Below are 11616 nucleotides of genomic sequence, written 5' to 3'. Positions count from 1 at the left end.
CCCAGCCACTCTGGGCGGCTGTTGCTCAACCAACTTCTTCCTCTGGTTCCCCCACCATCACTCCCATGTAGTCTCTGGTGGTCAATGCATTTCCTGGGGAGTGGGAACAGAACCCAATGTAGCCGTGGTCCTGTGGTTCAGTGGCAGAGAGCTGCCATTTTGGGAACCCTTCATCCCAGCCAATAAGGAGAGTCTGCCAGAGGCAACCCAGCCAGGCACACTTTGATTTATGTCCTGAAGACAGAATGATCACCTCGTTTCCATGCAAGCCACAACAAGAGGAAGGGGGTGGCTGCCTTGCCCCCTTCAGCAAGCTTACTCTCGCTCCGCCCTTGTTTTCCCATGAGAAATCAGAGGCTTCGAGGATAGGAAGACATGGGCAGGGTTTTGTGGGGGTTTTTTGATTAACCCAAGAGGGTACATGGGTGGCGCTGTGGGTTAAACCACAGAGCCTAGGACTTGCCAATCAGAAGATCGGTGGTTTGAATCCCCGTGACGGGGTGAGCGCCTGTTGCTCGGTCCCTGCTCCTGCCAACCTAGCAGTTCAAAAGCACGTCAAAGTGCAAGTAGATAAATAGGTACCACTCAGGCGGGAAGGTAAACGGCGTTTTCATGCGCTGCTCTGCTTCGCCAGAAGCGGCTTAGTCATGCTGGCCACATGACCTGGAAGCTGTACACCGGCTCCCTCAGCCAGTAAAGTAAGATGAGCGCCGCAACCCCAGAGTCGGCCACGACTGGACCAAATGGTCAGGTGTCCCTTTACCTCTACCAAGAAGGTACTATGTTTTTCACAGTTTTGTCCACTAGTTTCATTGGCCCCCATTCCTGCCATTTTAAGACACCCAGAATGCATTATTCACCCAGTGCTTTTCAAGCTACACTGGCTCCCGGTGGAGTACAGGGTCAGATTTAAGGTGCTGCTTTTGACCTTTAAAGACCTTCACAGCCTAGGACCCTCGTACCTACGGGACCGCCTTTCCTGGTATACCCCACGGAGAGCCTCAAGGTCCATAAATAGCAACACCCTAGTGGTGCCGGGCCCTAAGGAAGTTAGACTGGCTTCAACCAGAGCCAGGGCCTTTTCAGCTCTGGCTCCGGCCTGGTGGAACACTCTGCCTCATGAGACCAGGGCCCTGCACCATCTGATTTCTTTTCGCAGGGCCTGTAAGACAGAGTTGTTCCGCCTGGCCTTTGGCTTGGAGCCAATTTGATTCCCTCCCTCTCTTTCTTTTTTATTTTCCTTCTCCTCCTGCGATGAGGCTACATTTTAATATTTTAATGTTTCAATATTTTAATGTTGTAGTTTAATTTTGTTTTTAAGTTGTAATCATTCAACTTGTTTTTATTATTGCTTGTAAGCCGCTCTGAGCCTGGCCTTGGCTGGGGAGGGCGGGGTATAAATAAAAAATTATTATTATTATTATTATTATTATTATTATTATTATTATTATTTTAAGTTACGTAGATACCCAACAGGTAAAACTTCCCCCATTCCTCAGATTTCCACCTGGCTCTCACCACTGTTGCCAGCAAGACAAAGGTTCTACTTGTGAAAAAAGCTGGCAAACCAGCCTGGTTCATAGCTGTCAACTTACAGATTTGAAAATAAGGGACCAGCAGCCAAAATAAGGCATGCAAGCTCCACCCCCCAGTCGTTCTTAGACTTCTTATTGGGTGAGCAACACAGCCAAGCAACACAGCTGGAGCCTCCCTCCTCCCTGGCCAGCAGGGAGGGAGAGGAGCGGCTTCCTTTGAAATTTAAGGGACATCATTTAAGGGACATTTAAGGGACATCCATCAATAAGGGACAGCAACGGGACATGGCGCTGGAATAAGGGACTGTCCCTTCAAATAAGGGACACCTGACAGCTATGGCCTGGTTTCAGATGGACTGTGTTCACCGTTATCCTTCAGATTTTCTTAAAGTCTTATGTGAGCCAGGGGAAACAGCAGATGCTTCTTTTTAAAAGAACACAACCAACACATTTTAAAAGCACATTTTATTTGCCAGACTGCACGCCGTAAACTTAAATGGGAATAGAAACAACTTCAAGCAAGCAGGTGTTTTATAACTTTGAAGGCTGGCGTGCAACCCACAAAAATCAGCAAGAAAAACTGTGGTCAGTACTGGCAACGTAAAAATTGCCATTTCATGCTAGGCTGAAACATAACCTCCCCACCTCTCTCTCCTTGCTCTCTCTCTCTCTCTCTCTCTCTCTTCAGTTTGGAACATCCAAAAATGATTTGTGTTACACTGTAAACTCGCACATAGCAAAGCTCTGTAAGCCGGGAAGGAAGATCGGCTCACTGCCAAGGGCATCGAAACAGAGGTGCGGGGAGAACAGGGGCAGCTGGCTCAGCCAGAAATTGTTCTGCAGGGTCTAAAATTCATGGATGGCAAAATGGAGGGGGGGGCAGGAATTAACCGAGAAAAAGAATACCCAGGTGAAGTTCAGCACAGCAGATCCAAGGGCTTGCATTCAGTGACAGGCCTTCTTAGACCCACTGAAGTTAATACAGCTAACAGACATCCATTGATTTCAGTGGGTCATAGAAACATAGAATTGTCAGGTTGGAAGGGACCCCGGGGGTCATCTAGTCCAGCCCCCTGCAATGCAGGAATCTCGACTCAAGCATCCATGACAGATGGCCATCCAACCTCTGCTTAAAAACCTCCATGGAAGGAGAGTCCACAACCTCCCAAGGGAGACTGTTCCACTGTTGAACAGCTCTTACTGTCAGAAAGTTCTTTCTGGTGTTTAGTCGGAATCTCCTTTCTTGTAACTCGAAGCCATGGGTTCGAGTCCTACCTTCCAGAGCAGAAGGAAACAAGTTTGTTCCCTCTTCCATGGGACGGCCCTTGAGATATTTGAAGATGGCTATCATAGCTCCTCTCAGTCTTCTCTTTTCCAGGCTAAACATACCTAGCTCCTTCAACCATTCCTCATAAAGCTTGGTTTCCAGACCCTTGATCGTCTTAGTCATCCTCTTCTGCACACATCCAAACTTGTCAATCTCCTCCTTAAATTGTGGTGACCAAAACTGGACACAGCACTTCAGGTGTGGTCTAACGAAGGCAGAATAGAGCATAACTATTACTTCTCTTAAGGGATGTGGGTGGCGCTGTGGGTTAAACCACAGAGCCTAGGACTTGCCGATCAGAAGTTCGGCAGTTCATATCCCCGCAATGGGGCGAGCTCCCGTTTCTTGGTCCCTGCTGCTGCCAATCTAGCAGTTCAAAAGCACGTCAAAGTGCAAGTAGATAAATAGGTACTGCTCCAGTGGGACGGTAAATGGCGTTTCCGTGTGCTGCTCTGGTTCGCCAGAAGCGGCTTAGTCATGCTGGCCACATGACCTGGAAGCTGTACGCCGGCTCCCTTGGCCAGTAAAGCGAGATGAGCGCCGCAACCCCAGAGTCGGCCACGACTGGACCTAATGGTCAGGGGTCCCTTTACCTTTACCTAATACTTAAGAGACCTCTTTATCCCTTGTGTTCCCAGTGGATTGCTGTAGTCTGTGGGAGAGGTTCTCCTCCAAGTTCCAAAGATGTCACCAGCCTGCTCTGCAGTGACTCAGAACAGGGCCTTCATTGTGGCAGCCCCTGTTCCCTGGAACAGCATCCCTGTTGAGATCTGACAAGAGCCCACTTTCTCGGCTTTCTGGAAACAACTGAAGATATTTTTGTCGCCACACGCTTTCACAGCGGGAGTCTTTACCACACGTGTCCACTTATTAGGGTGTTGCTCTTGTTTTGAATGTATTTGTTGTTTTATACTCTGTAAATTGCATTGAGACACTGGTTTAGAAGGCAATTAATTCATTAATTGCGATGGATGATAAAGAGGCAGCTCGGAATATCACCACTTTGTTCCGCAAAACGTGGGGGAGAAGGGCCCTCAACCTCTCAAGAAACACGCTTAACGGATGGCTTGTCCTACGTGACCTCATTCCGAGCATGTTTACTTGTGAGTAAGCCCCCTCCAAGCCAACGCAGCTTCCTCCAAATAGGTGCCAGCTTGCATCGGGGCACGAGATGCAAGCGGCCCGAGCTGGGAGAGACTGGGTATCTGCCCCCGCCATCTCTCCTCGCTCATGTGGCCAATCCCTCTGGCACCCAGACAGCTCTGTGGCTCCGGTCTCCTGCGGCCTTTGAATATTTTCCCTGGCAGGGACTTGACAGGTTATGGGGTTTTTCTTTTCTTTTCTTTTCTTTCTTTTTTCTAAGCCCTCTTCAGATTTCAGGTTTTTGTAAATGATTTTGATGCCACGCTCCAGACTGACTCCTTGGGTATTTACGTTGGATTAGCGGGCGGCTCACAGCATTCCCTCGACCAAGACAGATGAAAAAGCTCAGGGGATGTAGATGCGAGTGGCAGAGCGCTTAACCCTTTGTAGGAAATAAGGCAGGCACAGGCAAACGCGGCCCTCCAGATATTTTGGGGCTGCAACTCCCATCATCCCTGGCCACTGGTCCTGTTAGCTAGGGATGATGGGAGTTGTAGTCCCAAAACATCTGGAGGGGTGAGTTTGCCTATGCCTGAAATAAAGGAATAAGAAGAGCCCTGCTGGTTCAGGCCAGTGGAAATCCTCAAGCAATACCTGAGCACAAGAGCCCTCTCCCCTCCTGTGGTTTCCAGAAACCAGTGTCCAGAAGCAGCTATTGATAGCCTCATCCTCCAGGATAATATTGTCACAAAAGTTGTGTGCCACTCCCAACCCCATTCTCCGCAAGATTCCTGGGGGTTCCAGGCACTCACCCAGGGTCTGTGTTCCTTTGGAGAACTGAGACACAGCGGAGACTGTCGTAGCTTTAAGAAATACGGATTATTCCCCTATTTACGCCTTCTGCCTCCATGGGGGATCTCAAAGCATGGTCATTTCAAGAGGGGCTTGTCCCCCGCAGCAATGCAGCCAGCCTTCAGCCAGCCTGCCCAAGATGGATCCCGGTCTTTCTTCTTCCCAGAACGCCCTGCTAAAAGCTCTCTTTTCCTGTCACCTCACACCCAGTTACCCTGGCAACCTTTCAAACCCCCAGTCTCTGTTACACCTCAGGGCAATGGAGGGAGGACAACGGCCCTGTATTGTTTTTTAATGGCTCCAGTTTGTCCAGATCATTTTGCATTGGCTAGCTCAGGAATCCCTCAGGAGCTTGTATTTCTCCCTTCACATCCCAAAGAATCAAAATCCTACCATTTATTAATTTCTAGGGTTTAGGGGGATTTCCCCTCCCCCCCAAAAAAAAACCCCTATAACAATATACACTAGTAGATAGATTTCTCCTCTATGGGTTTGTCCTCCAACCCTCTTTTCAAAGTCATCTTTCACCTACCTTTAATGGTAACAAAGAGCAGCATCTCCTGGCCTTTAAAGACAAGTGGGTTACAAATAAGCACCTTAGAAGATCCCTGGTGGATCAGGCCCAGTGCCCATTTAATCTAGCGTCCTGTTCTCACAGTGTCCAATCAGATGCCTGTAGGGAATTGGCAATCAGAACCTGGGTGCAACAGCGACTGTCCCCAGTTGTGATTCCCAGGGGCTGGGAATGGAGAGGCACACAGCTTCCAAAGGTGACGGTGGATCTGGCCGAAGGCATGTCTACTCCAGCATTCGGTTTGCCAATCAGATGCTTCCAGGAAGGCTGCCAGAAGGACCTGCGGGCAAGTGCCCTCAGCAAGGGGGAAGTAGAAGTAGAATGGAGGGTGTTAGGGATGGGCTGAGACTCTAAACAGTAGCTGCCCCTGATAGGGCACTGCGCCAAGAAGGAGCCAAATTTGGCGAAGAGGATTCCCATGTCTGGATGTGCCTGGGGCCACACCCCATGAAACCATTCCTCCACTTACGCAATCGATATCCTTGGAGAGTTGACACACCTCTCTCGTGTGTGTGTGAGTGTTTATGTTTCCTTTGACAGTCTGTTTGAGGTGTGGCACATGAGTTTGTCTGGTGTGTGTGTGTGTGTGTGTGTGTGAGAGAGAGAGAGAGAGAGAGAGACTGTCTGTATAGGGGAGGTCAGGTAAGGGTACCCCTGACCGTTAGGTCCAGTCGTGACGACTCTGGGGTTGTGGGTCTCATCTCATTCTATAGGCTGAGGGAGCCGGCGTTTGTCTGCAGACAGCTTCCGGGTCATCTGGCCAGCATGACTAAGCTGCTTCTGGTGAACCAGAGCAGCGCACGGAAACACCATTTACCATCCCACTAGAGCAGTACCTATTTATCTACTTGCACTTTGACATGCTTTTGAACTGCTAGGTTGGCAGGAGCTGGGACCGAGCAATGGGAGCTCACCCCGTCGCGGGGATTCGAACCGCCGACCTGCTGATCAACAAGTCCTAGGCTTTGTGGCTTAACCCACAGCGCCACCCGCGTCCCACCTCTAAAGTATTAAGGCTGGGCAAATCCATCCATTTCAGTTTCTCGTTTTCCCCCAATGTTAATTCAGATCCCCACATTCCTGGATCAGTTTGCAATTTATATGTTACACTGGTTTTCGTTAAGAAAGTTGTCTTCCAAGTCCTAAGCAGGATGCTTTTAAAAGACGTCAGTGGGCTGCAACCCAGGGGTGGGCAAATTTGTCAATTTCAGTTTCTAATTCTTTCATTCTTAAGCTCAGTTCTTCATATTTTCACATCAGTGTTGAGGTTTGCATTTTTAAAGTGCTCCTGAATTATATATATATATATATATATATATATATATATATATATAGTGGTACCTCAGGTTACATACGCTTCAGGTTACATACGCTTCAGGTTACAGACTCCGCTAACCCAGAAATAGTACCTTGGGTTAAGAACTTTGCTTCAGGATGAGAACAGAAATCGTGTGGCAGCAGCAGGAGGCCCCATTAGCTAAAGTGGTGCTTCAGGTTAAGAACAGTTTCAGGTTAAGAACAGACCTCCAGAATGAATTAAGTACGTAACCAGAGGTACCACTGTGTGTGTATATATATATATATGCATGCAAAGTATTTCCCCCTAGTATGATGCATTTTTGTAGGTTATTTTCCATAATATAGGGGGTGGGTGTACACACTTTAGCATATGATTCTTTTGCACTCAATGCTTGACTGGAAAACTGCACTGCAAAATCCAGAAGAGCATAAATGTCAATGGATGGCTGTTTTGGTTGGAAAGTTTAAATGTGAACTGAAATGATCCCTACAATTAAGCATGAAAGGAATCCTGGGAACTGTAGTTTATTAAGAGTGCTGAACTACAGTTCACTGGGAGGCATTTCCTCATCAGTTCACTTAGGATTTTAATGTGGGAGGCTGCCTTACTCCAAGTCAGACCATTGATTCATCTAACTTAGTATTGTCTACTCTGACTGGCAGCAACTCGCCACAGTTTGAGACAAGGATATTTACTGCCACTTATTCCCCCATCCTTCCAACTGAAGAGACTGAGGCTTAAATCTGGGAGCCTTCTGCATGCAAAGCACAGTTATTTTAGAATAAGTCTTTAATCCTTTTGCACATGGAGATGTAAGGAAAACCGGGAGTTGCCCAGTTGCCACTGACCTCTGACAGGGCCTTTTCAGTGGTGGCTCCCTAGTTGTGGAATGCCTTCCCTTGTGAGGTACACCTGTCTCCATCCTTAGCAACTTACGGTAATATAAAAAGAAACTGGAAACATTTGACCCAATTGCGTCAAAAGAAGTTACCCACTCCCCATGAAGAGAAGTGGACCATCCCCCAATGTTCTTGAAAATAGTTCCGGAAGGTTCTGTTCTGAGAAGGTTGCCACTTGCAGTCCTATGGACTGCAACATGGGGCAGCCACACGCAGACACCAGAGACGCCTGCCCTGTTCTCACCCTCCCTTCCCTTGAGATCTCCTGGAGTTAAGATATTGCAGGGAAAAACGAATTTCTCTCTAGTTTCAATGCATAGACATGGACACTACATGACTCAGGACCTCAATACCATAAGGACCGCCTTTTCCCATACAAACCAATGTTGACAACCGCTTGTATTCTGAGTCCCTTCTCTATGTTCATTGCCAAAGAGGTTTGGAAGGTGACAACACGAGAACGGGCCTTTTCTGTGGTGGCTCCCTAATTGTGGAATGCTCTCCCCAGAGCAGCTCACCTGGTGCCAACATTACATGCCTTAAGGCGCCAGGCAAAAACATTTCTCTTTACCCAAACCATCAGCCATTAAATAATATATAGCCTGTTAAAGGTGATGCAGGGGACTGTCGTGGTGATTCTATTATTATTATTATTATTATTATTATTATTATTATTATTCTGACTATTACTATGCTTTGTTTTATGTCCAGTGTGGTGTAGTAGTTAAGAGCAGTGGACTCGTAATCTGGTGAACCAGGTTCGATTCCCTGCTCCTCCACATGCAGCTGCTGGGTGACCTTGGGCTAGTCACGCTTCTCTGAAGTCTCTCAGCCCCACTCACCTCACAGAGTGTTTGTTGTGGGGGAGGAAGGGAAAGGAGAATGTTAGCCGCTTTGAGACTCCTTCGGGTAGTGGTAAACCAGGATATAAAATCCTAAAATCCATTATGTGCAGTAAAATACATTCTTAATGTTGTACACTGCCCTATGATCTTTTGATAAAGGGCGGAATATAAATTGAATAAATCATAATAAATCACCATCGTAATAAAAGCTGGGGCCTATGGACGACAGGTGTCCAGCAACACCTATAAAATCCACAGCTGTTTACTTCCCCTTAGGGCTGAGTCAAAAAGTTCTCTCACACACGTTCCCATTTGCAATATATGAGGAGGAGGGTGTTTCAGCTGTTTTCAGGGAGATTTGTTTCGGAAAATATGGGAACGTTGGCCTTTTGAGCTCAGCGTCATCTCTACACTAAGTGTGGGGAAACTTTGGCCCTCCAGATGCTGTGGAACTACAACTCCCATCAGTCCCAGCAAGCGTGGACAATGGGCAGGCATGATGGGAGTTGTAGTCTGTCAGCATCTGAAGAGCTACAGGTTTCCCCCACACCTGGTTTGCACTGACCTGCAGCAGTTCTTCAGGATTTCAGGACCAGAGTCTCTCCCCAGCCCTGGAGAGAACCTGTTACCTTCTGCATGCAAAGCAAAAGCTCTGCCTCCGACCCACATCCCTCCCTCAAATTTATAGGAAGCTGTCACATTAAGGCAGGCTATTGGTCTGCCTACCTCAGTATTGTCTGCACTGACTGGCAGCGGCTCTCCGGGTTTTCCAGCAGGGGTATCACACAGCCTTACCTGGAGATGCCAGGGGTTCAAACAGGGATGCTCTGCCACTGAGCTGCAGTCCTTCCCATGGGTTGAGGGGTGGAACTTATCAGAGCTCTTGAAGCTCCATTGGGTTCCCATTTTTTATTTCCCCAAAGGCTCCATTCCAAGGATCAGTTTTTGAAGGTGCCATTTATTTAGTGTGGTGGGCACCCTTTATTTTCAGGTGTGTGTACCAATGGAAAGGGGTATGGTTAGGGTTAACCAGTGTTGTTCTACACTATCATTAAGCAAACCATGGTTTGCTGGAAACACAGGATGAAAGGAAGTGAGAGAGCAACTGAGTCTTGCTCTCCAGGGCTGAGGAACCCGCCAGATGTTACCTGCCTACAGCTCCCAACATCCCTGGCTGGTGGTCATGCTGGCTGGGGCTGATGGGAGATGGAGTCCAACAATACTTGGAAGGCACCAGACTCCTTATACTAACCACTGTCTTACTCTTCTGTTATCTTGGATATTTGGGAAAGTCGGTCTGCCCGTTTTCTCTAAAGATGTCGTCACAAATTTGGCGTCGCGGTTGCTGAAATCAAGAAGGCGGCTTTCATCTATGTTTGGATAGAATTAGATGGCGTCTTGAATCAAGATGGCGGGCTGGACTTCTCAAAATGGCACTGATGTGGATGCACTGATGTCATCGCTAAATTTCCCATAACAGTTCCTGAGTTTGAGGAGCAGGTTTTGGTTTCCGCTTAGGATTGGAAGCCGCTCTGAATCAAAATGGCACAGCCAAGCTTTGTAAGCTGCACTGCATTTTAACAAGTGATTTCAAAACTGTACTGACATTTGGGTTTCTTAGAATTCCCAAGCAACGCTGGGTAATAGGTTGCTAGTCTAGTTACGGATTTGGGAAAGTTGTTTGTCTGTTCATGATGCATTTGGACACCTCTAAAGTCATCGTAACCAAATTTTTCATTATGGTTCCTGAGATCAAGGAGCAGGTTTGTGCTTGGGTACAAGTGGGCGCCATTTTGAATCAAGATGGTGGACTGAACTTTTCTAAACTGCCTTGATTTCTTAGAATTCTTGTGCAATCCTGGGTAAGAAATTCCCAATTTTAAATATTGCAGTCCTTTTGGTTTGTATCCAACAAAATCCTACTCTGAGTTGACCCACTGGGTGGCATTCAATAGACCCACTGAATAGACCTACTAAAAAATTTTAGCCAGTTAGCTACATTAGTTTCAACAGGCCGACTGTTACATTTGGTTAATTACCACCCACAGGGCTATATTCAACTAAGTCCTTCACTGAAATGAACAAATCTAAGTTAGTCATGCCCATTAACTTCAGTGGGTCTACTCTTAGCAGGACTAGCATTGAATACCATCCAATGAAACTGATGAACCCAGTGGGGTTCTGCTGGTGCAACAATATTTCTGTTTCCTCTCCACCTAGTTAAGCACCCCCAAATAAATCTGCTCTGGTGGGTCCCCCAAACTTTCAGAGCTAATTTAGAGGGTATGGGGGAGGGAAGAGAGAGGAAGATCCATTTTGCACATAGAAATCCTGTGTACCAGCAGAGCTGCTGCATTGGATAAGGCCCAGTGAGTCTACTCCGAGTTGGACTAACATAGAAGACGATCCATTAGGATTGTATGAGAAAAGTGAAGAGCTGAATTCTCTCTTCTGAACAGTGTAAAGCCATTGAATGCAATTGACTCAAGTTAGCCATGTCTATTAACTCCAATGGGTTTACTCTGAGCAGAACTAGCACCGGATGCAACCTAGAGCTTTTAAGCCAGACTGAAAACAGTGCAGTAGAGAGACTGTTTGCACCACGTTATCCTTCACAAGTTTTCATCACAGTCAATGCCAAGCCAGCTCCATAAATAAGTCAACACTCTCCCCGCCAGCCTGCCGATCCCATGCCAGGCTGCTTGGCAGCCCCTCCAGTGTGCAATGATATGTTTACAGCTTTAAATGCGTGCCCCGAGGGCTGCTGTGTATACAAGGTGACTAAATATACAGATTTATTAATATATCTTATTAAAACATAAGACGATAAAGGCAAGAGGCGCTACTAGAAGGGTTGCGCTTGCTTGAAATAATCTCCCTCTCCCCGTTTCTTGACACACATGCACCCCACTCTTATTTAACATTAAAATTGAAATAAATCACCCAGCTTGCAGGAAATGTTTCGCATGGTAAAAGATCTAGGGCAGGACTAAATGTTGCAAGATAAAAGAAGCCATTGCCCAAATTGGCAGCTCCATGTCCCCATGGTCAATGGTCACGATGCTCTGTGTTCGTTGCCTGGCCCCTGAGCAGGATAGGTCCTCCTGCAAAGAAGAGGGAAATCCAGTCCTTACCATGGCTCTTAGCACAGACTGGGATCAGAGGGAATTACATTTCCCATGACCCCATTCTGAGGCCACC

Source organism: Podarcis pityusensis (genome assembly GCF_964106645.2).
Source record: "Podarcis pityusensis genome assembly, chromosome: 8".
In the NCBI taxonomy this organism is placed as follows: Eukaryota; Metazoa; Chordata; class Lepidosauria; order Squamata; family Lacertidae; genus Podarcis; species Podarcis pityusensis.
The sequence above is the reverse complement of the archived record's forward strand: the minus strand, read 5'-3'. Positions refer to the sequence as shown.